The sequence below is a fragment of the Pseudophryne corroboree genome, chromosome 4, assembly GCF_028390025.1.
Source record: "Pseudophryne corroboree isolate aPseCor3 chromosome 4, aPseCor3.hap2, whole genome shotgun sequence".
NCBI classification, from domain to species: Eukaryota; Metazoa; Chordata; class Amphibia; order Anura; family Myobatrachidae; genus Pseudophryne; species Pseudophryne corroboree.
The window spans coordinates 51810435-51837810 of record NC_086447.1 but is presented as its reverse complement, the minus strand read 5'-3'; positions in this window follow the sequence as shown (position 1 = coordinate 51837810).

Below are 27376 nucleotides of genomic sequence, written 5' to 3'. Positions count from 1 at the left end.
GATGAAATAGTGTTAAATTGCGATGCCCCAGGGACACCCAGCCATGGCAGGCACAGGGAGCCCCGCACCCCAGAGAATTCCCCCCATTATGGACTGCCATATTAAACAAAATGTAGGAGTCTTACCTCAGTGTGCTCATTCCAAATGTAAAGGCTAGAGTGTTGGACTATTTAAAATCTGTAACTTATGTATTCATACATTTTTGAAGGTAGGAGACACCTTCACCCTAATTTAGCACCCTGCCCCACCCACCCCTCTGATTTTAAATAGTCCAACATTTATACTGGTACCCAGCCCGGTTCATAGTGCTTTACCAGTTATACCGGTACCCCGCCCGGTTCACAGTGCGTTACCAGTTATATCGGTACCCATCCTGGTTCATAGTGCTTTACCAGTTATACCAGTACCCAGCCCGGTTCACAGTGCTTTACCAGTTATACCGGTACCCAGCCCGGTTTGTAGTGCTTTACCAATTATTCCGGTACCCAGCCCGGTTTGTAGTGCTTTACCAATTATTCCGGTACCCAGCCCGGTTCGTAGTGTATTACCTGTTAAACCGGTACCCAGCCCAGTTCACAATGCTTTACCAGTTATACAGGTTTCCAGCCCGGTTCACAGTGGGTTACCAGTTATACCGTTATTCAGCCCGGTTCATAGTGTTTTACCAGTTATACCGGTACCCAGCCCCGTTCACAGTGCTTTACCATTTATACCGGTAGCCCGCCCGGTTCACAGTGCGTTACCAGTTATATCGGTACCCAGCCTGGTTCATAGTGCTTTACCAGTTATACCGGTACCCAGTCCAGTTCTTAATACTTTACCAGTTATACCGGTACCCAGCCCAGTTCACAGTGCGTTACCAGTTATACCAGTAGTCAGCCCGGTTCATAGTGCTTTACCATTTATATCGGTACCCAACCCAGTTCATAATGCTTTTCCAGTTATACTGGTACTCAGCCCGGTTCATAATGCTTTTCCAGTTATACCGGTACTCAGCCCGGTTCATAGTGATTTACCAGTTATACCGGTACTCAGCCCAGTTCACAGTGCTTTACCAGTTATACCGGTAGCCCGCCCGGTTCACAGTGCGTTACCAGTTATATCGGTACCCAGCCTGGTTCATAGTGCTTTACCAGTTATACCGGTACCCAGTCCAGTTCACAGTGCGTTACCAGTTATACCAGTAGTCAGCCCGGTTCATAGTGCTTTACCATTTATATCGGTACCCAACCCAGTTCATAATGCTTTATCAGTTATACCGGTACTCAGCCCGGTTCATAATACTTTTCCAGTTATACCGGTACTCAGCCCGGTTCATAGTGATTTACCAGTTATACCGGTACTCAGCCCAGTTCACAGTGCTTTACCAGTTATACCGGTACTCAGCCCGGTTCACAGTGCTTTACCAGTTATACCAGTACTCAGCCCGGTTCACAGTGCGTTACCAGTTATACCGGTACCCAGCCCGGTTCACAATGCTTTACCAGTTATACAGGTACCCAGCCCGGTTCACGGTGCGTTACCAGTTATAACAGTTCCCAGCCCGGTTCATAGTGCTTTACCATTTATACCGGTTCTCAGCCCAGTTCGTAGTGCTTTACCAATTATACCAGTATTCAGCCTTGTTCACAGTGCTTTACCAGTTATACCGGTACTCAGCCCGGTTTGTAGTGCTTTACCAGTTATTCCGGTACCCAGCCCGGTTCGTAGTGCGTTACCTGTTATACCGGTACCCAGCCCAGTTCACAATGCTTTACCAGTTGTACAGGTACCCAGCCCGGTTCACAGTGTGTTACCAGTTATACCGGTTCACAGCCCGGTTCATAGTGCTTTACCAGTTATACCGGTACCGGTTCATATTGCTTTACCAGCTATACCACTACACAGCCCGGTTCACAGTGCGTTACCAGTTATACCGGTAACCAGCCCGGATCATAGTGCTTTACCAGTTATACCAGTACTCAGCCCGGTTCACAGTGCGTTACCAGTTATAACGGTTCCCAGGCCGGTTCATAGTGCTTTACCATTTATACCGGTTCTCAGCCCGGTTCGTAATGCTTTGCCAATTATACCAGTATTCAGCCTTGTTCACAGTGCTTTACCAGTTAAAGTATTATGAACCGGGTTGGGTACCGGTATAACTGGTAAAGCAGAATGAAGCGGGCTGGGTACTGGTATAACTGATAATGCACTGTGAACCAGGCTGAGTACCGGTAAAACTGGAAAAGCACTATGAACCGGGCTGAGTACCGATATAACTGATAAAGCATTATGAACCGGGTTGGGTACCGGTATATAATGCTTTATCAGTTATATCGGTACTCAGCCCGGTTCATAGTGCTTTTCCAGTTTTACCGGTACTCAGCCTGGTTCACAGTGCATTATCAGTTATACCAGTACCCAGCCCGCTTCATTCTGCTTTACCAGTTATACCAGTACTCAGCCCGGTTCACAGTGCGTTATCAGTTATACCAATACCGAGCCCGGTTCACAGTGCGTTACCAGTTATACTGGTTCACAGCCGGGTTCATAGTGCTTTACCAGTTATACCAGTTCTCAGCCCGGTTCATAGTGCTTTACCAATTATACCAGTACTCAGCCCGGTTCACAGTTCGTTACCAGTTATACCGGTACCCCACCCGGTTCATAGTGCTTTTCCAGTTATACCGGTACTTAGCCCGGTTCATAGTGCTTTACCAGTTATACCGGTACTCAGCCTGGTTCATACTGCATTACCAGTTATACCGGTACCCAGCCCGGTTCATAGTGCTTTACCATTCATACCGGTACCCAGCTCGGTTCACAGTCTGTTACCAGTTATATCGGTACCCATCCTGGTTCATAGTGCTTTACCAGTTATACCAGTAACCAGCACGGTTCACAGTGCTTTACCAGTTATACCGGTACCCAGCCCGGTTTGTAGTGCTTTACCAGTTATTCCGGTACCCATCCCGGTTCATAGTGTGTTACCTGTTAAACCGGTACCCAGCCCCGTTCAGAGTGCTTTACCATTAATACCGGTAGCCCGCCCAGTTCACAGTGCGTTACCAGTTATTCCGGTATCCAGCCTGGTTCATAGTGCTTTACCAGTTATACCGGTACCCAGTCCAGTTCACAGTGCGTTAACAGTTATACCAGTAGTCAGCCCGGTTCACAGTGCGTTTCCATTTATACCGGTACCAAACCTAATTCATAATGCTTTCTCAGTTATACCGGTACTCAGCCCGGTTCATATTGCTTTTCCAGTTATACCGGTACTCAGCCCGGTTCACAGTGCTTTACCAGTTATACCGGTACTCAGCGCGGTTCACAGTGCTTTACCAGTTATACCAGTACTCAGCCCGGTTCACAGTGCGTTACCAGTTATACCGGTACCCAGCCCGGTTCACAATGCTTTACCAGTTATACAGGTACCCAGCCCGGTTCACAGTGCGTTACCAGTTATAACGGTTCCCAGCCTGGTTCATAGTGCTTTACCATTTATACCGGTACGTAGTGCTTTACCAATTATACCAGTATTCAGCCTTGTTCACAGTGCTTTACCAGTTATACCGGTACTCAGCCCAGTTTGTAGTGCTTTACCAGTTATTCCGGTACCCGTCCGGTTCGTAGTGCGTTACCTGTTAAACCGGTACCCAGCCCAGTTCACAATGCTTTACCAGTTATACAGGTACCCAGCCCGGCTCACAGTGCGTTACCAGTTATACCGGTTCACAGCCCGGTTCATAGTGCTTTACCAGTTATACCGGTACTCAGCCCGGTTCATAGTGCTTTACCAGCTATACCACTACACAGCCCGGTTCACAGTGCGTTACCAGTTATACCGATACCCAGCCCGGATCATAGTGCTTTACCAGTTATACCGGTACTCAGCCCGGTTCATAGTGCTTTACCAGTTATACCGGTACCCAGCCCGGTTCATAGTGCTTTTCCAGTTATACCAGTACTCAGCCCGGTTCACAATGCTTTACCAGTTATACAAGTACCCAGCCCGGTTCACAGTACGTTACCAGTTATATCGGTACCCATCCTGGTTCATAGTGCTTTACCAGTTATACCAGTACCCAGCCCGGTTCACAGTGCTTTACCAGTTATACCGGTACCAAGCCCGGTTTGTAGTGCTTTACCAATTATTCCCGTACTAAGCCCGGTTCATAGTGCTTTTTCAGTTATACCGGTACTCAGCCCGGTTCACAGTGCTTTACCCGTTATACCAGTGCTCAGCCCGGTTCACAGTGCGTTACCAGTTATACCGGTACCCAGCCCGGTTCACAATGCTTTACCAGTCATACAGGTACCCAAACCGGTTCACAGTGCGTAACCAGTTATAACGGTTCCCAGCCCGGTTCATAGTGCTTTACCATTTATACCGGTTCTCAGCCCGGTTCATAGTGCTTTACCAGTTATACCGGTACTCAGCCCGGTTCATAGTGCTTTACCAGCTATACCACTACACAGCCCGGTTCACAGTGCGTTACCAGTTATACCGATACCCAGCCCGGATCATAGTTCTTTACCAGTTATACCGGTACTAAGCCCGGTTCATAGTGCTTTTCCAGTAATACCGGTACCCAGCCCGGTTCATAGTGCTTTTCCAGTTATACCAGTACTCAGCTCGGTTCACAATGCTTTACCAGTTATACAAGTAGCCAGCCCGGTTCACAGTGCGTTACCAGTTATACCGGTACCCAGCCCGGTTCACAATGCTTTACCAGTTATACAGGTACCCAGCCCGGTTCACAGTGCGTTACCAGTTATAACGGTTCCCAGCCCGGTTCATAGTGCTTTACCATTTATACCGGTTCTCAGCCTGGTTCGTAGTGCTTTACCAATTATACCAGTATTCAGCCTTGTTCACAGTGCTTTACCAGTTATACCGGTACTCAGCCCGGTTTGTAGTGCTTTACCAGTTATTCCGGTACCCAGCCCGGTTCGTAGTGCGTTACCTGTTAAACCGGTACCCAGCCCGGTTCACAGTGCTTTACCAGTTATACAGGTACCCAGCCCGGTTCACAGTGCATTACCAGTTATACCAGTACCCAGCCCGGTTCATTGTGCTCTACCAGTTATACCGGTACCCAGCCCGGTTCACAGTGCGTTACCAGTTATATCGGTACCCATCCTTGTTCATAGTGCTTTACCAGTTATACCAGTAACCAGCACGGTTCACTGTGCTTTACCAGTTATACCGGTACTCAGCCCGGTTTGTAGTGCTTTACCAGTTATTCCGGTACCCAGCCCGGTTCGTAGTGTGTTACCTGTTAAACCGGTACCCAGCCCCGTTCAGAGTGCTTTACCATTAATACCGGTAGCCCGCCCAGTTCACAGTGCTTTACCAGTTATACCGGTACCCAGCCTGGTTCATAGTGCTTTACCAGTTATACCGGTACCCAGCCCAGTTCACAAGGCGTTACCAGTTATACCAGTAGTCAGCCCGGTTCACAGTGCGTTTCCATTTATACCGGTACCTAACCTAATTCATAATGCTTTCTCAGTTATACCGGTACTCAGCCCGGTTCATATTGCTTTTCCAGTTATACCGGTACTCAGCCCGGTTCATAGTGATTTACCAGTTATACCGGTACTCAGCCCGGTTCACAGTGCTTTAGCAGTTATACCGGTACTCAGCCCGATTCACAGTGCTTTACCAGTTATACCAGTACTCAGCCCGGTTCATAGTGCGTTACCAGTTATACCGGTACCCAGCCCGGTTCACAGTGCGTTACCAGTTATAACGGTTCCCAGCCTGGTTCATAGTGCTTTACCATTTATACCGGTTCTCAGCCCGGTTCGTAGTGCTTTACCAGTTATACCAGTATTCAGCCTTGTTCACAGTGCTTTACCAGTTATACCGGTACTCAGCCCGGTTCATAGTGCTTTACCAGTTATACAGGTACCCAGCCCGGTTCACAGTGCGTTACCAGTTATAACGGTTCCCAGCCCGGTTCATAGTGCTTTACCGGTTATACCGGTACTCAGCCCGGTTCATAGTGCTTTACCAGTTATACAGGTACCCAGCCCGGTTCACAGTGCGTTACCAGTTATAACGGTTCCCAGCCCGGTTCATAGTGCTTTACCAGTTATACCGGTACTCAGCCCGGTTCATAGTGTTTTACCAGTTATACCGGTACTCAGCCCGGTTCATAGTGTTTTACCAGTTATACCGGTACCCAGGCCCGTTCACAGTGCTTTACCATTTATACCGGTAGCCCGCCCGGTTCACAGTGCGTTACCAGTTATTCCGGTATCCAGCCTGGTTCATAGTGCTTTACCAGTTATACCGGTACCCAGTCCAGTTCTTAGTACTTTACCAGTTATACCGGTACCCAGCCCAGTTCACAGTGCGTTACCAGTTATACCAGTAGTCAGCCCGGTTCACAGTGCGTTACCATTTATACCGGTACCTAACCCAGTTCATAATGCTTTCTCAGTTATACCGGTACTCAGCCCGGTTCATATTGCTTTTCCAGCTATACCGGTACTCAGCCCGGTTTACAGTGCTTTACCAGTTATACCGGTACTCAGCCCGGTTCACAGTGCTTTACCAGTTATACCAGTACTCAGCCCGGTTCAGTGCGTTACCGGTTATAACGGTTCCCAGCCCGGTTCATAGTGCTTTACCATTTATACCGGTACTCAGCCCAGGTCATACTGCGTTACCAGTTATTCCGGTACCCAGCCCGGTTCGTAGTGCATTACCTGTTAAACCGGTACCCAGCCTGGTTCACAATGCTTTACCAGTTAGACAGGTACCCAGCCCGGTTCACAGTGCGTTACCAGTTATACCGGTTCACAGTCCGGTTCATAGTGCTTTACCAGTTATACCGGTACTCAGCCGGTTCATACTGCGTTACCAGTTATACCGCTACCCAGCCCGGTTCATAGTGCTTTACCAGTTATACCTGTACCCAGCCCGGTTCATAGTGCTTTACCAGTTATACCGGTACCCAGCCCGGTTTGTAGTGCTTTACCAGTAATACCGGTACCCAGCCCGGTTCGTAGTGTGTTACCTGTTAAACCGGTACCCAGCCCAGTTCACAGTGCTTTACCAGTTATACAGGTACCCAGCCCGGTTCACAGTGCGTTACCAGTTATACCAGTACCCAGCCTGGTTCATTGTGCTTTACCATTTATACCGGTACCCCGCCCGGTTCACAGTGCGTTACCAGTTATATCGGTACCCATCCTGGTTCATAGTGCTTTACCAGTTATACCAGTACCCAGCCCGGTTCACAGTGCTTTACCAGTTATACCGGTACCCAACCCGGTTTGTAGTGCTTTACCAATTATTCCGGTACCCAGCTCGGTTCGTAGTGCTTTACCAGTTATACCAGTTCTCAGCCCGGTTCATAGTGCTTTACCAATTGTACCAGTACTCAGCCCGGTTCACAGTGCGTTACCAGTTATACCGGTACCCCACCTGGTTCATAGTGCTTTTCCAGTTATACCGGTACCCCGCCCGGTTCACAGTGCGTTACCAGTTATATCGGTACCCATCCTGGTTCATAGTGCTTTACCAGTTATACCAGTACCCAGCCCGGTTCACAGTGCTTTACCAGTTATACGGGTACCCAGCCCGGTTTGTAGTGCTTTACCAATTATTCCGGTACCCAGCTCGGTTCGTAGTGTATTACCTGTTAAACCGGTACCCAGCCCAGTTCACAATGCTTTACCAGTTAAACAGGTTTCCAGCCCGGTTCACAGTGGGTTACCAGTTATACCGTTATTCAGCCCGGTTCATAGTGTTTTACCAGTTATACCGGTACCCAGCCCGGTTCATAGTGTTTTACCAGTTATACCGTTACCCAGCCCGGTTCATACTGCGTTACCAGTTATACCGCTACCCAGCCCGGTTCATAGTGCTTTACCAGTTATACCGGTACCCAGCCCGGTTTGTAGTGCTTTACCAGTTATTCCGGTACCCAGCCCGGTTCATAGTGCGTTACCATTTATACTGGTAGAAAAAAAGGGAAAAGGGCCTTAATTTGCACACCTTAATTAGGTAGTGAGGTGCTACTCTGCTTGAGACTTAGTAAAGTGTACAGAGGGAAAAGGTAGCAGGTGCACTATCTCACACTAGCTCAACCTGTAGTAACCAGAGGCACTTAGCATATTCCTGGCCAGGGCTATGAGCTTACCCACCGCATCAAGGTAGCCTCTCATTGGGTAAGTCCCTAACACTAACTATAGGGGTTCAGGTCCGGGGGGCAGGACACCCCAGAGCCACCCAGCCAGACAACCCCAGGGCATCGCAGGAGTGATAAAAATATAGGGTTAAAGAGGTAGGAGCAGCTGTTGCTGCATGTGTGAATAATGTGAGGAGTAAGAGAAAATTATGTGAAGGTGTTACATACATATATATATATATATATATATATAACAAACTATAAGTGCCATGGAGTGATGAAATAGTGTTAAATTGCGATGCCCCAGGGACACCCAGCCATGGCAGGCACAGGGAGCCCCGCACCCCAGAGAATTCCCCCCATTATGGACTGCCATATTAAACAAAATGTAGGAGTCTTACCTCAGTGTGCTCATTCCAAATGTAAAGGCTAGAGTGTTGGACTATTTAAAATCTGTAACTTATGTATTCATACATTTTTGAAGGTAGGAGACACCTTCACCCTAATTTAGCACCCTGCCCCACCCACCCCTCTGATTTTAAATAGTCCAACATTTATACTGGTACCCAGCCCGGTTCATAGTGCTTTACCAGTTATACCGGTACCCCGCCCGGTTCACAGTGCGTTACCAGTTATATCGGTACCCATCCTGGTTCATAGTGCTTTACCAGTTATACCAGTACCCAGCCCGGTTCACAGTGCTTTACCAGTTATACCGGTACCCAGCCCGGTTTGTAGTGCTTTACCAATTATTCCGGTACCCAGCCCGGTTTGTAGTGCTTTACCAATTATTCCGGTACCCAGCCCGGTTCGTAGTGTATTACCTGTTAAACCGGTACCCAGCCCAGTTCACAATGCTTTACCAGTTATACAGGTTTCCAGCCCGGTTCACAGTGGGTTACCAGTTATACCGTTATTCAGCCCGGTTCATAGTGTTTTACCAGTTATACCGGTACCCAGCCCCGTTCACAGTGCTTTACCATTTATACCGGTAGCCCGCCCGGTTCACAGTGCGTTACCAGTTATATCGGTACCCAGCCTGGTTCATAGTGCTTTACCAGTTATACCGGTACCCAGTCCAGTTCTTAATACTTTACCAGTTATACCGGTACCCAGCCCAGTTCACAGTGCGTTACCAGTTATACCAGTAGTCAGCCCGGTTCATAGTGCTTTACCATTTATATCGGTACCCAACCCAGTTCATAATGCTTTTCCAGTTATACTGGTACTCAGCCCGGTTCATAATGCTTTTCCAGTTATACCGGTACTCAGCCCGGTTCATAGTGATTTACCAGTTATACCGGTACTCAGCCCAGTTCACAGTGCTTTACCAGTTATACCGGTAGCCCGCCCGGTTCACAGTGCGTTACCAGTTATATCGGTACCCAGCCTGGTTCATAGTGCTTTACCAGTTATACCGGTACCCAGTCCAGTTCACAGTGCGTTACCAGTTATACCAGTAGTCAGCCCGGTTCATAGTGCTTTACCATTTATATCGGTACCCAACCCAGTTCATAATGCTTTATCAGTTATACCGGTACTCAGCCCGGTTCATAATACTTTTCCAGTTATACCGGTACTCAGCCCGGTTCATAGTGATTTACCAGTTATACCGGTACTCAGCCCAGTTCACAGTGCTTTACCAGTTATACCGGTACTCAGCCCGGTTCACAGTGCTTTACCAGTTATACCAGTACTCAGCCCGGTTCACAGTGCGTTACCAGTTATACCGGTACCCAGCCCGGTTCACAATGCTTTACCAGTTATACAGGTACCCAGCCCGGTTCACGGTGCGTTACCAGTTATAACAGTTCCCAGCCCGGTTCATAGTGCTTTACCATTTATACCGGTTCTCAGCCCAGTTCGTAGTGCTTTACCAATTATACCAGTATTCAGCCTTGTTCACAGTGCTTTACCAGTTATACCGGTACTCAGCCCGGTTTGTAGTGCTTTACCAGTTATTCCGGTACCCAGCCCGGTTCGTAGTGCGTTACCTGTTATACCGGTACCCAGCCCAGTTCACAATGCTTTACCAGTTGTACAGGTACCCAGCCCGGTTCACAGTGTGTTACCAGTTATACCGGTTCACAGCCCGGTTCATAGTGCTTTACCAGTTATACCGGTACCGGTTCATATTGCTTTACCAGCTATACCACTACACAGCCCGGTTCACAGTGCGTTACCAGTTATACCGGTAACCAGCCCGGATCATAGTGCTTTACCAGTTATACCAGTACTCAGCCCGGTTCACAGTGCGTTACCAGTTATAACGGTTCCCAGGCCGGTTCATAGTGCTTTACCATTTATACCGGTTCTCAGCCCGGTTCGTAATGCTTTGCCAATTATACCAGTATTCAGCCTTGTTCACAGTGCTTTACCAGTTAAAGTATTATGAACCGGGTTGGGTACCGGTATAACTGGTAAAGCAGAATGAAGCGGGCTGGGTACTGGTATAACTGATAATGCACTGTGAACCAGGCTGAGTACCGGTAAAACTGGAAAAGCACTATGAACCGGGCTGAGTACCGATATAACTGATAAAGCATTATGAACCGGGTTGGGTACCGGTATATAATGCTTTATCAGTTATATCGGTACTCAGCCCGGTTCATAGTGCTTTTCCAGTTTTACCGGTACTCAGCCTGGTTCACAGTGCATTATCAGTTATACCAGTACCCAGCCCGCTTCATTCTGCTTTACCAGTTATACCAGTACTCAGCCCGGTTCACAGTGCGTTATCAGTTATACCAATACCGAGCCCGGTTCACAGTGCGTTACCAGTTATACTGGTTCACAGCCGGGTTCATAGTGCTTTACCAGTTATACCAGTTCTCAGCCCGGTTCATAGTGCTTTACCAATTATACCAGTACTCAGCCCGGTTCACAGTTCGTTACCAGTTATACCGGTACCCCACCCGGTTCATAGTGCTTTTCCAGTTATACCGGTACTTAGCCCGGTTCATAGTGCTTTACCAGTTATACCGGTACTCAGCCTGGTTCATACTGCATTACCAGTTATACCGGTACCCAGCCCGGTTCATAGTGCTTTACCATTCATACCGGTACCCAGCTCGGTTCACAGTCTGTTACCAGTTATATCGGTACCCATCCTGGTTCATAGTGCTTTACCAGTTATACCAGTAACCAGCACGGTTCACAGTGCTTTACCAGTTATACCGGTACCCAGCCCGGTTTGTAGTGCTTTACCAGTTATTCCGGTACCCATCCCGGTTCATAGTGTGTTACCTGTTAAACCGGTACCCAGCCCCGTTCAGAGTGCTTTACCATTAATACCGGTAGCCCGCCCAGTTCACAGTGCGTTACCAGTTATTCCGGTATCCAGCCTGGTTCATAGTGCTTTACCAGTTATACCGGTACCCAGTCCAGTTCACAGTGCGTTAACAGTTATACCAGTAGTCAGCCCGGTTCACAGTGCGTTTCCATTTATACCGGTACCTAACCTAATTCATAATGCTTTCTCAGTTATACCGGTACTCAGCCCGGTTCATATTGCTTTTCCAGTTATACCGGTACTCAGCCCGGTTCACAGTGCTTTACCAGTTATACCGGTACTCAGCGCGGTTCACAGTGCTTTACCAGTTATACCAGTACTCAGCCCGGTTCACAGTGCGTTACCAGTTATACCGGTACCCAGCCCGGTTCACAATGCTTTACCAGTTATACAGGTACCCAGCCCGGTTCACAGTGCGTTACCAGTTATAACGGTTCCCAGCCTGGTTCATAGTGCTTTACCATTTATACCGGTACGTAGTGCTTTACCAATTATACCAGTATTCAGCCTTGTTCACAGTGCTTTACCAGTTATACCGGTACTCAGCCCAGTTTGTAGTGCTTTACCAGTTATTCCGGTACCCGTCCGGTTCGTAGTGCGTTACCTGTTAAACCGGTACCCAGCCCAGTTCACAATGCTTTACCAGTTATACAGGTACCCAGCCCGGCTCACAGTGCGTTACCAGTTATACCGGTTCACAGCCCGGTTCATAGTGCTTTACCAGTTATACCGGTACTCAGCCCGGTTCATAGTGCTTTACCAGCTATACCACTACACAGCCCGGTTCACAGTGCGTTACCAGTTATACCGATACCCAGCCCGGATCATAGTGCTTTACCAGTTATACCGGTACTCAGCCCGGTTCATAGTGCTTTACCAGTTATACCGGTACCCAGCCCGGTTCATAGTGCTTTTCCAGTTATACCAGTACTCAGCCCGGTTCACAATGCTTTACCAGTTATACAAGTACCCAGCCCGGTTCACAGTACGTTACCAGTTATATCGGTACCCATCCTGGTTCATAGTGCTTTACCAGTTATACCAGTACCCAGCCCGGTTCACAGTGCTTTACCAGTTATACCGGTACCAAGCCCGGTTTGTAGTGCTTTACCAATTATTCCCGTACTAAGCCCGGTTCATAGTGCTTTTTCAGTTATACCGGTACTCAGCCCGGTTCACAGTGCTTTACCCGTTATACCAGTGCTCAGCCCGGTTCACAGTGCGTTACCAGTTATACCGGTACCCAGCCCGGTTCACAATGCTTTACCAGTCATACAGGTACCCAAACCGGTTCACAGTGCGTAACCAGTTATAACGGTTCCCAGCCCGGTTCATAGTGCTTTACCATTTATACCGGTTCTCAGCCCGGTTCATAGTGCTTTACCAGTTATACCGGTACTCAGCCCGGTTCATAGTGCTTTACCAGCTATACCACTACACAGCCCGGTTCACAGTGCGTTACCAGTTATACCGATACCCAGCCCGGATCATAGTTCTTTACCAGTTATACCGGTACTAAGCCCGGTTCATAGTGCTTTTCCAGTAATACCGGTACCCAGCCCGGTTCATAGTGCTTTTCCAGTTATACCAGTACTCAGCTCGGTTCACAATGCTTTACCAGTTATACAAGTAGCCAGCCCGGTTCACAGTGCGTTACCAGTTATACCGGTACCCAGCCCGGTTCACAATGCTTTACCAGTTATACAGGTACCCAGCCCGGTTCACAGTGCGTTACCAGTTATAACGGTTCCCAGCCCGGTTCATAGTGCTTTACCATTTATACCGGTTCTCAGCCTGGTTCGTAGTGCTTTACCAATTATACCAGTATTCAGCCTTGTTCACAGTGCTTTACCAGTTATACCGGTACTCAGCCCGGTTTGTAGTGCTTTACCAGTTATTCCGGTACCCAGCCCGGTTCGTAGTGCGTTACCTGTTAAACCGGTACCCAGCCCAGTTCACAATGCTTTACCAGTTATAGAGGTACCCAGCCCGGTTCACAGTGCATTACCAGTTATACCGGTTCACAGCCGGGTTCATAGTGCTTTACCAGTTATACCAGTTCTCAGCCCGGTTCATAGTGCTTTACCAATTATACCAGTACTCAGCCCAGTTCACAGTGAGTTACCAGTTATACCGGTACCCAGCCCAGTTCATAGTGCTTTTCCAGTTATACCGGTACTCAGCCCGGTTCATACTGCATTACCAGTTATACCGGTACCCAGCCCAGTTCATAGAGCTTTACCATTTATACCGGTACCCCGCCCGGTGCGTTACCAGTTATATCGGTACCCATCCTGGTTCATAGTGCTTTACCAGTTATACCAGTACCCAGCCCGGTTCACAGTGCTTTACCAGTTATACCGGTACCCAGCCCGGTTTGTAGTGCTTTACCAATTATTCCGGTACCCAGCCCGGTTCGTAGTGTGTTACATGTTAAACCGGTACCCAGCCCGGTTCACAATGCTTTACCAGTTATACAGGTTTCCAGCCCGGTTCACAGTGCGTTACCAGTTATACCGTTACTCAGCCCGGTTCATAGTGCTTTACCAGTTATACCGGTGGTTCGTAGTGTGTTACCTGTTAAACCGGTACCCAGCCCAGTTCACAATGCTTTACCAGTTATACAGGTTTCCAGCCCGGTTCACAGTGCGTTACCAGTTATACCGTTACTCAGCCCGGTTCATAGTGCTTTACCAGTTATACCGGTACTCAGCCCGGTTCATAGTGTTTTACCAGTTATACCGGTACCCAGCCCCGTTCACAGTGCTTTACCATTTATACCGGTAGCCCGCCCGGTTCACAGTGCGTTACCAGTTATTCCGGTATCCATCCTGGTTCATAGTGTTTTACCAGTTATACCGGTACCCAGTCCAGTTCTTAGTACTTTACCAGTTATACCAGTTCCCAGCCCAGTTCACAGTGCGTTACAAGTTATACCAGTAGTCAGCCCGGTTCACAGTGCATTACCATTTATACCGGTACCTAATCCAGTTCATAATGCTTTCTCAGTTATACCGGTACTCAGCCCGGTTCATATTGCTTTTCCAGTTATCCCGGTACTCAGCCCGGTTCATAGTGATTTACCAGTTATACCGGTACTCAGCCCGGTTCACAGTGCTTTACCAGTTATACCGGTACTCAACCCAGTTCACAGTGCTTTACCAGTTATACCAGTACTCAACCCGGTTCACAGTGCGTTACCAGTAATACCGGTACCCAGCCCGGTTCACAATGCTTTACCAGTTATACAGGTACCCAGCCCGGTTCACAGTGCGTTACCAGTTATAACGGTTCCCAGCCCGGTTCATAGTGCTTTACCATTTATACCGGTTCTCAGCCTGGTTCGTAGTGCTTTACCAATTATACCAGTATTCAGCCTTGTTCACAGTGCTTTACCAGTTATACTGGTATTCAGCCCGGTTTGAAGTGCTTTCCCAGTTATTCCGGTACCCAGCCCGGTTCGTAGTGCGTTACCTGTTAAACCGGTACCCAGCCCAGTTCACAATGCTTTACCAGTTATACCGGTTCACAGCCCGGTTCATAGTGCTTTACCAGTTATGCCGGTACTCAGCCCGGTTCATAGTGCTTTACCAGCTATACCACTACACAGCCCGGTTCACAGTGCTTTACCAGTTATACCGGTACTCAGCCCGGTACATAGTGCTTTACCAGTTATACCGGTACCCAGCCCGGTTCATAGTGCTTTTCCAGTTATACCAGTACTCAGCCCGGTACACAGTGCTTTACCAGTTATACCGGTACCCAGCCCGGTTTGTAGTGCTTTACCAATTATTCCAGTAAACAGCCCGGTTTGTAGTGTGTTACCTGTTAAACCGGTACCCAGCCCAGTTCACAATGCTTTACCAGTTATACAGGTTTCCAGCCCGGTTCACAGTGCGTTACCAGTTATACCGTTACTCAGCCCGGTTTATAGTGCTTTACCAGTTATACCGGTACTCAGCCCGGTTCATAGTGTTTTACCAGTTATACCGGTACCCAGCCCCGTTCACAGTGCTTTACCATTTATACCGGTAGCCCGCCCGGTTCACAGTGCGTTACCAGTTATTCCGGTATCCATCCTGGTTCATAGTGTTTTACCAGTTATACCGGTACCCAGTCCAGTTCTTAGTACTTTACCACTTATACCGGTTCCCAGCCCAGTTCACAGTGCGTTACAAGTTATACCAGTAGTCAGCCCGGTTCACAGTGCATTACCATTTATACCGGTACCTAATCCAGTTCATAATGCTTTCTCAGTTATACCGGTACTCAGCCCGGTTCATAGTGATTTACCAGTTATACCGGTACTCAGCCCGGTTCACAGTGCTTTACCAGTTATACCGGTACTCAGCCCGGTTCACAGTGCTTTACCAGTTATACCAGTACTCAACCCGGTTCACAGTGCGTTACCAGTAATACCGGTACCCAGCCCGGTTCACAATGCTTTACCGGTTATACAGGTACCCAGCCCGGTTCACAGTGCGTTACCAGTTATAACGGTTCCCAGCCCGGTTCATAGTGCTTTACCATTTATACCGGTTCTCAGCCCGGTTCGTAGTGCTTTACCAATTATACCAGTATTCAGCCTTGTTCACAGTGCTTTACCAGTTATACTGGTACTCAGCCCGGTTTGTAGTGCTTTCCCAGTTATTCCGGTACCCAGCCCGGTTCGTAGTGCGTTACCTGTTAAACCGGTACCCAGCCCAGTTCACAATGCGTTACCAGTTATACAGGTCCCAGCCCGGTTCACAGTGCATTACCAGTTATACCGGTTCACAGCCCGGTTCATAGTGCTTTACCAGTTATGCCGGTACTCAGCCCGGTTCATAGTGCTTTACCAGCTATACCACTATACAGCCCGGTTCACAGTGCGTTACCAGTTATACCGGTACCCAGCCCGGATCATTGTGCTTTACCAGTTATACCAGTACTCAACCCGTTTCACAGTGCGTTACCAGTAATACCGGTACCCAGCCCGGTTCACAATGCTTTACCAGTTATACAGGTACCCAGCCCGGTTCACAGTGCGTTACCAGTTATAACGGTTCCCAGCCCGGTTCATAGCGCTTTACCATTTATACCGGTTCTCAGCCCGGTTCGTAGTGCTTTACCAATTATACCAGTATTCAGCCTTGTTCACAGTGCTTTACCAGTTATACTGGTACTCAGCCCGGTTTGTAGTGCTTTCCCAGTTATACCAGTACTCAGCCCGTTTCACAATGCTTTACCAGTTATACAAGTACCCAGCCCGGTTCACAGCGCGTTACCAGTTATACCGGTTCACAGCCGGGTTCATAGTGCTTTACCAGTTATACCGAATCTCAGCCCGGTTCATAGTACTTTACTAATTATACAAGTACTCAGCCTGGTTCACTGTGCGTTACCAGTTATACCGGTACCCCACCCGGTTCATAGTGCTTTACCAGTTTTACCGGTACTCGGCCCAGGTCATACTGCGTTACCAGTTATACCGGTACCCAGCCCAGTTTATAGTGCTTTACCAGTTATATCGGTACCCAGCCCGGTTCGTAGTGCGTTACCTGTTAAACCGGTACCCAGCCTGGTTCACAATGCTTTACCAGTTATACAGGTACCCAGCCCGGTTCACAGTGAGTTACCAGTTATAACGGTTCACAGTCCGGTTCATAGTGCTTTACCAGTTATACCGGTACTCAGCCCGGTTCATACTGCGTTACCAGTTATACCGCTACCCAGCCCGGTTCATAGTGCTTTACCAGTTATACCGGTACTCAGCCCGGTTCATAGTGCTTTACCAGTTATACCAGTACCCAGCCCGGTTCACAGTGCGTTACCAGTTATACCGATACCCAGCCCGGATCATAGTGCTTTACCAGTTATACCGGTACTCAGCCCGGTTCATAGTGCTTTACCAGTTATACCAGTACCCACCCCGGTTCATTGTGCTTTACCAGTTATACCGGTACTCAGCCTGGTTCACAGTGCGTTATCAGTTATACCGGTCCCCAGCCCGGTACATTCTGCTTTACCAGTTATACCGGTACTCAGCCCGGTTCATAGTACTTTACCAGTTATACCGGTACTCAGCCCGGTTCATATTGCGTTACCAGTTATACCGGTACCCAGCCCGGTTCATAGTGCTTTACCAGTTATACCGGTACTCAGCCCGGTTCATAGTGTTTTACCAGTTATACCGGTACTCAGCCCGGTCCACAGTGCGTTATCAGTTATACCGGTACCCAGCCCGGTTCACAGTGCGTTACCAGTTATACCGGTTCACAGCCGGGTTCATATTGCTTTACCAGTTATACCAGTTCTCAGCCCGGTTCATAGTGCTTTACCAATTATACCAGTACTCAGCCCTGTTCACAGTGCGTTACCAGTTATACCGGTACCCCACCTGGTTCATAGTGCTTTTCCAGTTATACTGGTACCCAGCCCGGTTTGTAGTGCTTTACCAGTTATTCCGGTACCCAGCCCGGTTCGTAGTGCGTTACCTGTTAAACCGGTACCCAGCCCGGTTCACAGTGCTTTACCAGTTATACAGGTACCCAGCCCGGTTCACAGTGCGTTACCAGTTATACCAGTACCCAGCCCGGTTCATTGTGCTCTACCAGTTATACCGGTACCCAGCCCGGTTCACAGTGCGTTACCAGTTATATCGGTACCCATCCTTGTTCATAGTGCTTTACCAGTTATACCAGTAACCAGCACGGTTCACTGTGCTTTACCAGTTATACCGGTACTCAGCCCGGTTTGTAGTGCTTTACCAGTTATTCCGGTACCCAGCCCGGTTCGTAGTGTGTTACCTGTTAAACCGGTACCCAGCCCCGTTCAGAGTGCTTTACCATTAATACCGGTAGCCCGCCCAGTTCACAGTGCTTTACCAGTTATACCGGTACCCAGCCTGGTTCATAGTGCTTTACCAGTTATACCGGTACCCAGCCCAGTTCACAAGGCGTTACCAGTTATACCAGTAGTCAGCCCGGTTCACAGTGCGTTTCCATTTATACCGGTACCTAACCTAATTCATAATGCTTTCTCAGTTATACCGGTACTCAGCCCGGTTCATATTGCTTTTCCAGTTATACCGGTACTCAGCCCGGTTCATAGTGATTTACCAGTTATACCGGTACTCAGCCCGGTTCACAGTGCTTTAGCAGTTATACCGGTACTCAGCCCGATTCACAGTGCTTTACCAGTTATACCAGTACTCAGCCCGGTTCATAGTGCGTTACCAGTTATACCGGTACCCAGCCCGGTTCACAGTGCGTTACCAGTTATAACGGTTCCCAGCCTGGTTCATAGTGCTTTACCATTTATACCGGTTCTCAGCCCGGTTCGTAGTGCTTTACCAATTATACCAGTATTCAGCCTTGTTCACAGTGCTTTACCAGTTATACCGGTACTCAGCCCGGTTTGTAGTGCTTTACCAGTTATTCCGGTACCCAGCCCGGTTCACAATGCTTTACCAGTTATACAGGTACCCAGCCCGGTTCACAGTGCGTTACCAGTTATAACGGTTCCCAGCCCGGTTCATAGTGCTTTACCAGTTATACCGGTACTCAGCCCGGTTCATAGTGTTTTACCAGTTATACCGGTACTCAGCCCGGTTCATAGTGTTTTACCAGTTATACCGGTACCCAGGCCCGTTCACAGTGCTTTACCATTTATACCGGTAGCCCGCCCGGTTCACAGTGCGTTACCAGTTATTCCGGTATCCAGCCTGGTTCATAGTGCTTTACCAGTTATACCGGTACCCAGTCCAGTTCTTAGTACTTTACCAGTTATACCGGTACCCAGCCCAGTTCACAGTGCGTTACCAGTTATACCAGTAGTCAGCCCGGTTCACAGTGCGTTACCATTTATACCGGTACCTAACCCAGTTCATAATGCTTTCTCAGTTATACCGGTACTCAGCCCGGTTCATATTGCTTTTCCAGTTATACCGGTACTCAGCCCGGTTTACAGTGCTTTACCAGTTATACCGGTACTCAGCCCGGTTCACAGTGCTTTACCAGTTATACCAGTACTCAGCCCGGTTCAGTGCGTTACCGGTTATAACGGTTCCCAGCCCGGTTCATAGTGCTTTACCATTTATACCGGTACTCAGCCCAGGTCATACTGCGTTACCAGTTATTCCGGTACCCAGCCCGGTTCGTAGTGCATTACCTGTTAAACCGGTACCCAGCCTGGTTCACAATGCTTTACCAGTTATACAGGTACCCAGCCCGGTTCACAGTGCGTTACCAGTTATACCGGTTCACAGTCCGGTTCATAGTGCTTTACCAGTTATACCGGTACTCAGCCGGTTCATACTGCGTTACCAGTTATACCGCTACCCAGCCCGGTTCATAGTGCTTTACCAGTTATACCGGTACCCAGCCCGGTTCATAGTGCTTTACCAGTTATACCGGTACCCAGCCCGGTTTGTAGTGCTTTACCAGTAATACCGGTACCCAGCCCGGTTCGTAGTGTGTTACCTGTTAAACCGGTACCCAGCCCAGTTCACAGTGCTTTACCAGTTATACAGGTACCCAGCCCGGTTCACAGTGCGTTACCAGTTATACCAGTACCCAGCCTGGTTCATTGTGCTTTACCATTTATACCGGTACCCCGCCCGGTTCACAGTGCGTTACCTGTTATATCGGTACCCATCCTGGTTCATAGTGCTTTACCAGTTATACCAGTACCCAGCCCGGTTCACAGTGCTTTACCAGTTATACCGGTACCCAACCCGGTTTGTAGTGCTTTACCAATTATTCCGGTACCCAGCTCGGTTCGTAGTGCTTTACCAGTTATACCAGTTCTCAGCCCGGTTCATAGTGCTTTACCAATTGTACCAGTACTCAGCCCGGTTCACAGTGCGTTACCAGTTATACCGGTACCCCACCTGGTTCATAGTGCTTTTCCAGTTATACCGGTACCCCGCCCGGTTCACAGTGCGTTACCAGTTATATCGGTACCCATCCTGGTTCATAGTGCTTTACCAGTTATACCAGTACCCAGCCCGGTTCACAGTGCTTTACCAGTTATACGGGTACCCAGCCCGGTTTGTAGTGCTTTACCAATTATTCCGGTACCCAGCTCGGTTCGTAGTGTATTACCTGTTAAACCGGTACCCAGCCCAGTTCACAATGCTTTACCAGTTAAACAGGTTTCCAGCCCGGTTCACAGTGGGTTACCAGTTATACCGTTATTCAGCCCGGTTCATAGTGTTTTACCAGTTATACCGGTACCCAGCCCGGTTCATAGTGTTTTACCAGTTATACCGTTACCCAGCCCGGTTCATACTGCGTTACCAGTTATACCGCTACCCAGCCCGGTTCATAGTGCTTTACCAGTTATACCGGTACCCAGCCCGGTTTGTAGTGCTTTACCAGTTATTCCGGTACCCAGCCCGGTTCATAGTGCGTTACCATTTATACTGGTAGAAAAAAAGGGAAAAGGGCCTTAATTTGCACACCTTAATTAGGTAGTGAGGTGCTACTCTGCTTGAGACTTAGTAAAGTGTACAGAGGGAAAAGGTAGCAGGTGCACTATCTCACACTAGCTCAACCTGTAGTAACCAGAGGCACTTAGCATATTCCTGGCCAGGGCTATGAGCTTACCCACCGCATCAAGGTAGCCTCTCATTGGGTAAGTCCCTAACACTAACTATAGGGGTTCAGGTCCGGGGGGCAGGACACCCCAGAGCCACCCAGCCAGACAACCCCAGGGCATCGCAGGAGTGATAAAAATATAGGGTTAAAGAGGTAGGAGCAGCTGTTGCTGCATGTGTGAATAATGTGAGGAGTAAGAGAAAATTATGTGAAGGTGTTACATACATATATATATATATATATATATATATATATAAAACAAACTATAAGTGCCATGGAGTGATGAAATAGTGTTAAATTGCGATGCCCCAGGGACACCCAGCCATGGCAGGCACAGGGAGCCCCGCACCCCAGAGAATTCCCCCCATTATGGACTGCCATATTAAACAAAATGTAGGAGTCTTACCTCAGTGTGCTCATTCCAAATGTAAAGGCTAGAGTGTTGGACTATTTAAAATCTGTAACTTATGTATTCATACATTTTTGAAGGTAGGAGACACCTTCACCCTAATTTAGCACCCTGCCCCACCCACCCCTCTGATTTTAAATAGTCCAACATTTATACTGGTACCCAGCCCGGTTCATAGTGCTTTACCAGTTATACCGGTACCCCGCCCGGTTCACAGTGCGTTACCAGTTATATCGGTACCCATCCTGGTTCATAGTGCTTTACCAGTTATACCAGTACCCAGCCCGGTTCACAGTGCTTTACCAGTTATACCGGTACCCAGCCCGGTTTGTAGTGCTTTACCAATTATTCCGGTACCCAGCCCGGTTTGTAGTGCTTTACCAATTATTCCGGTACCCAGCCCGGTTCGTAGTGTATTACCTGTTAAACCGGTACCCAGCCCAGTTCACAATGCTTTACCAGTTATACAGGTTTCCAGCCCGGTTCACAGTGGGTTACCAGTTATACCGTTATTCAGCCCGGTTCATAGTGTTTTACCAGTTATACCGGTACCCAGCCCCGTTCACAGTGCTTTACCATTTATACCGGTATCCCGCCCGGTTCACAGTGCGTTACCAGTTATATCGGTACCCAGCCTGGTTCATAGTGCTTTACCAGTTATACCGGTACCCAGTCCAGTTCTTAATACTTTACCAGTTATACCGGTACCCAGCCCAGTTCACAGTGCGTTACCAGTTATACCAGTAGTCAGCCCGGTTCATAGTGCTTTACCATTTATATCGGTACCCAACCCAGTTCATAATGCTTTTCCAGTTATACCGGTACTCAGCCCGGTTCATAATGCTTTTCCAGTTATACCGGTACTCAGCCCGGTTCATAGTGATTTACCAGTTATACCGGTACTCAGCCCAGTTCACAGTGCTTTACCAGTTATACCGGTAGCCCGCCCGGTTCACAGTGCGTTACCAGTTATATCGGTACCCAGCCTGGTTCATAGTGCTTTACCAGTTATACCGGTACCCAGTCCAGTTCACAGTGCGTTACCAGTTATACCAGTAGTCAGCCCGGTTCATAGTGCTTTACCATTTATATCGGTACCCAACCCAGTTCATAATGCTTTATCAGTTATACCGGTACTCAGCCCGGTTCATAATACTTTTCCAGTTATACCGGTACTCAGCCCGGTTCATAGTGATTTACCAGTTATACCGGTACTCAGCCCAGTTCACAGTGCTTTACCAGTTATACCGGTACTCAGCCCGGTTCACAGTGCTTTACCAGTTATACCAGTACTCAGCCCGGTTCACAGTGCGTTACCAGTTATACCGGTACCCAGCCCGGTTCACAATGCTTTACCAGTTATACAGGTACCCAGCCCGGTTCACGGTGCGTTACCAGTTATAACAGTTCCCAGCCCGGTTCATAGTGCTTTACCATTTATACCGGTTCTCAGCCCAGTTCGTAGTGCTATACCAATTATACCAGTATTCAGCCTTGTTCACAGTGCTTTACCAGTTATACCGGTACTCAGCCCGGTTTGTAGTGCTTTACCAGTTATTCCGGTACCCAGCCCGGTTCGTAGTGCGTTACCTGTTATACCGGTACCCAGCCCAGTTCACAATGCTTTACCAGTTGTACAGGTACCCAGCCCGGTTCACAGTGTGTTACCAGTTATACCGGTTCACAGCCCGGTTCATAGTGCTTTACCAGTTATACCGGTACCGGTTCATATTGCTTTACCAGCTATACCACTACACAGCCCGGTTCACAGTGCGTTACCAGTTATACCGGTAACCAGCCCGGATCATAGTGCTTTACCAGTTATACCAGTACTCAGCCCGGTTCACAGTGCGTTACCAGTTATAACGGTTCCCAGGCCGGTTCATAGTGCTTTACCATTTATACCGGTTCTCAGCCCGGTTCGTAATGCTTTGCCAATTATACCAGTATTCAGCCTTGTTCACAGTGCTTTACCAGTTAAAGTATTATGAACCGGGTTGGGTACCGGTATAACTGGTAAAGCAGAATGAAGCGGGCTGGGTACTGGTATAACTGATAATGCACTGTGAACCAGGCTGAGTACCGGTAAAACTGGAAAAGCACTATGAACCGGGCTGAGTACCGATATAACTGATAAAGCATTATGAACCGGGTTGGGTACCGGTATATAATGCTTTATCAGTTATATCGGTACTCAGCCCGGTTCATAGTGCTTTTCCAGTTTTACCGGTACTCAGCCTGGTTCACAGTGCATTATCAGTTATACCAGTACCCAGCCCGCTTCATTCTGCTTTACCAGTTATACCAGTACTCAGCCCGGTTCACAGTGCGTTATCAGTTATACCAATACCGAGCCCGGTTCACAGTGCGTTACCAGTTATACTGGTTCACAGCCGGGTTCATAGTGCTTTACCAGTTATACCAGTTCTCAGCCCGGTTCATAGTGCTTTACCAATTATACCAGTACTCAGCCCGGTTCACAGTTCGTTACCAGTTATACCGGTACCCCACCCGGTTCATAGTGCTTTTCCAGTTATACCGGTACTTAGCCCGGTTCATAGTGCTTTACCAGTTATACCGGTACTCAGCCTGGTTCATACTGCATTACCAGTTATACCGGTACCCAGCCCGGTTCATAGTGCTTTACCATTCATACCGGTACCCAGCTCGGTTCACAGTCTGTTACCAGTTATATCGGTACCCATCCTGGTTCATAGTGCTTTACCAGTTATACCAGTAACCAGCACGGTTCACAGTGCTTTACCAGTTATACCGGTACCCAGCCCGGTTTGTAGTGCTTTACCAGTTATTCCGGTACCCATCCCGGTTCATAGTGTGTTACCTGTTAAACCGGTACCCAGCCCCGTTCAGAGTGCTTTACCATTAATACCGGTAGCCCGCCCAGTTCACAGTGCGTTACCAGTTATTCCGGTATCCAGCCTGGTTCATAGTGCTTTACCAGTTATACCGGTACCCAGTCCAGTTCACAGTGCGTTAACAGTTATACCAGTAGTCAGCCCGGTTCACAGTGCGTTTCCATTTATACCGGTACCTAACCTAATTCATAATGCTTTCTCAGTTATACCGGTACTCAGCCCGGTTCATATTGCTTTTCCAGTTATACCGGTACTCAGCCCGGTTCACAGTGCTTTACCAGTTATACCGGTACTCAGCGCGGTTCACAGTGCTTTACCAGTTATACCAGTACTCAGCCCGGTTCACAGTGCGTTACCAGTTATACCGGTACCCAGCCCGGTTCACAATGCTTTACCAGTTATACAGGTACCCAGCCCGGTTCACAGTGCGTTACCAGTTATAACGGTTCCCAGCCTGGTTCATAGTGCTTTACCATTTATACCGGTACGTAGTGCTTTACCAATTATACCAGTATTCAGCCTTGTTCACAGTGCTTTACCAGTTATACCGGTACTCAGCCCAGTTTGTAGTGCTTTACCAGTTATTCCGGTACCCGTCCGGTTCGTAGTGCGTTACCTGTTAAACCGGTACCCAGCCCAGTTCACAATGCTTTACCAGTTATACAGGTACCCAGCCCGGCTCACAGTGCGTTACCAGTTATACCGGTTCACAGCCCGGTTCATAGTGCTTTACCAGTTATACCGGTACTCAGCCCGGTTCATAGTGCTTTACCAGCTATACCACTACACAGCCCGGTTCACAGTGCGTTACCAGTTATACCGATACCCAGCCCGGATCATAGTGCTTTACCAGTTATACCGGTACTCAGCCCGGTTCATAGTGCTTTACCAGTTATACCGGTACCCAGCCCGGTTCATAGTGCTTTTCCAGTTATACCAGTACTCAGCCCGGTTCACAATGCTTTACCAGTTATACAAGTACCCAGCCCGGTTCACAGTACGTTACCAGTTATATCGGTACCCATCCTGGTTCATAGTGCTTTACCAGTTATACCAGTACCCAGCCCGGTTCACAGTGCTTTACCAGTTATACCGGTACCAAGCCCGGTTTGTAGTGCTTTACCAATTATTCCCGTACTAAGCCCGGTTCATAGTGCTTTTCCAGTTATACCGGTACTCAGCCCGGTTCACAGTGCTTTACCCGTTATACCAGTGCTCAGCCCGGTTCACAGTGCGTTACCAGTTATACCGGTACCCAGCCCGGTTCACAATGCTTTACCAGTCATACAGGTACCCAAACCGGTTCACAGTGCGTAACCAGTTATAACGGTTCCCAGCCCGGTTCATAGTGCTTTACCATTTATACCGGTTCTCAGCCCGGTTCATAGTGCTTTACCAGTTATACCGGTACTCAGCCCGGTTCATAGTGCTTTACCAGCTATACCACTACACAGCCCGGTTCACAGTGCGTTACCAGTTATACCGATACCCAGCCCGGATCATAGTTCTTTACCAGTTATACCGGTACTAAGCCCGGTTCATAGTGCTTTTCCAGTAATACCGGTACCCAGCCCGGTTCATAGTGCTTTTCCAGTTATACCAGTACTCAGCTCGGTTCACAATGCTTTACCAGTTATACAAGTAGCCAGCCCGGTTCACAGTGCGTTACCAGTTATACCGGTACCCAGCCCGGTTCACAATGCTTTACCAGTTATACAGGTACCCAGCCCGGTTCACAGTGCGTTACCAGTTATAACGGTTCCCAGCCCGGTTCATAGTGCTTTACCATTTATACCGGTTCTCAGCCTGGTTCGTAGTGCTTTACCAATTATACCAGTATTCAGCCTTGTTCACAGTGCTTTACCAGTTATACCGGTACTCAGCCCGGTTTGTAGTGCTTTACCAGTTATTCCGGTACCCAGCCCGGTTCGTAGTGCGTTACCTGTTAAACCGGTACCCAGCCCAGTTCACAATGCTTTACCAGTTATAGAGGTACCCAGCCCGGTTCACAGTGCATTACCAGTTATACCGGTTCACAGCCGGGTTCATAGTGCTTTACCAGTTATACCAGTTCTCAGCCCGGTTCATAGTGCTTTACCAATTATACCAGTACTCAGCCCAGTTCACAGTGAGTTACCAGTTATACCGGTACCCAGCCCAGTTCATAGTGCTTTTCCAGTTATACCGGTACTCAGCCCGGTTCATACTGCATTACCAGTTATACCGGTACCCAGCCCAGTTCATAGAGCTTTACCATTTATACCGGTACCCCGCCCGGTGCGTTACCAGTTATATCGGTACCCATCCTGGTTCATAGTGCTTTGCCAGTTATACCAGTACCCAGCCCGGTTCACAGTGCTTTACCAGTTATACCGGTACCCAGCCCGGTTTGTAGTGCTTTACCAATTATTCCGGTACCCAGCCCGGTTCGTAGTGTGTTACATGTTAAACCGGTACCCAGCCCGGTTCACAATGCTTTACCAGTTATACAGGTTTCCAGCCCGGTTCACAGTGCGTTACCAGTTATACCGTTACTCAGCCCGGTTCATAGTGCTTTACCAGTTATACCGGTGGTTCGTAGTGTGTTACCTGTTAAACCGGTACCCAGCCCAGTTCACAATGCTTTACCAGTTATACAGGTTTCCAGCCCGGTTCACAGTGCGTTACCAGTTATACCGTTACTCAGCCCGGTTCATAGTGTTTTACCAGTTATACCGGTACCCAGCCCCGTTCACAGTGCTTTACCATTTATACCGGTAGCCCGCCCGGTTCACAGTGCGTTACCAGTTATTCCGGTATCCATCCTGGTTCATAGTGTTTTACCAGTTATACCGGTACCCAGTCCAGTTCTTAGTACTTTACCAGTTATACCAGTTCCCAGCCCAGTTCACAGTGCGTTACAAGTTATACCAGTAGTCAGCCCGGTTCACAGTGCATTACCATTTATACCGGTACCTAATCCAGTTCATAATGCTTTCTCAGTTATACCGGTACTCAGCCCGGTTCATATTGCTTTTCCAGTTATCCCGGTACTCAGCCCGGTTCATAGTGATTTACCAGTTATACCGGTACTCAGCCCGGTTCACAGTGCT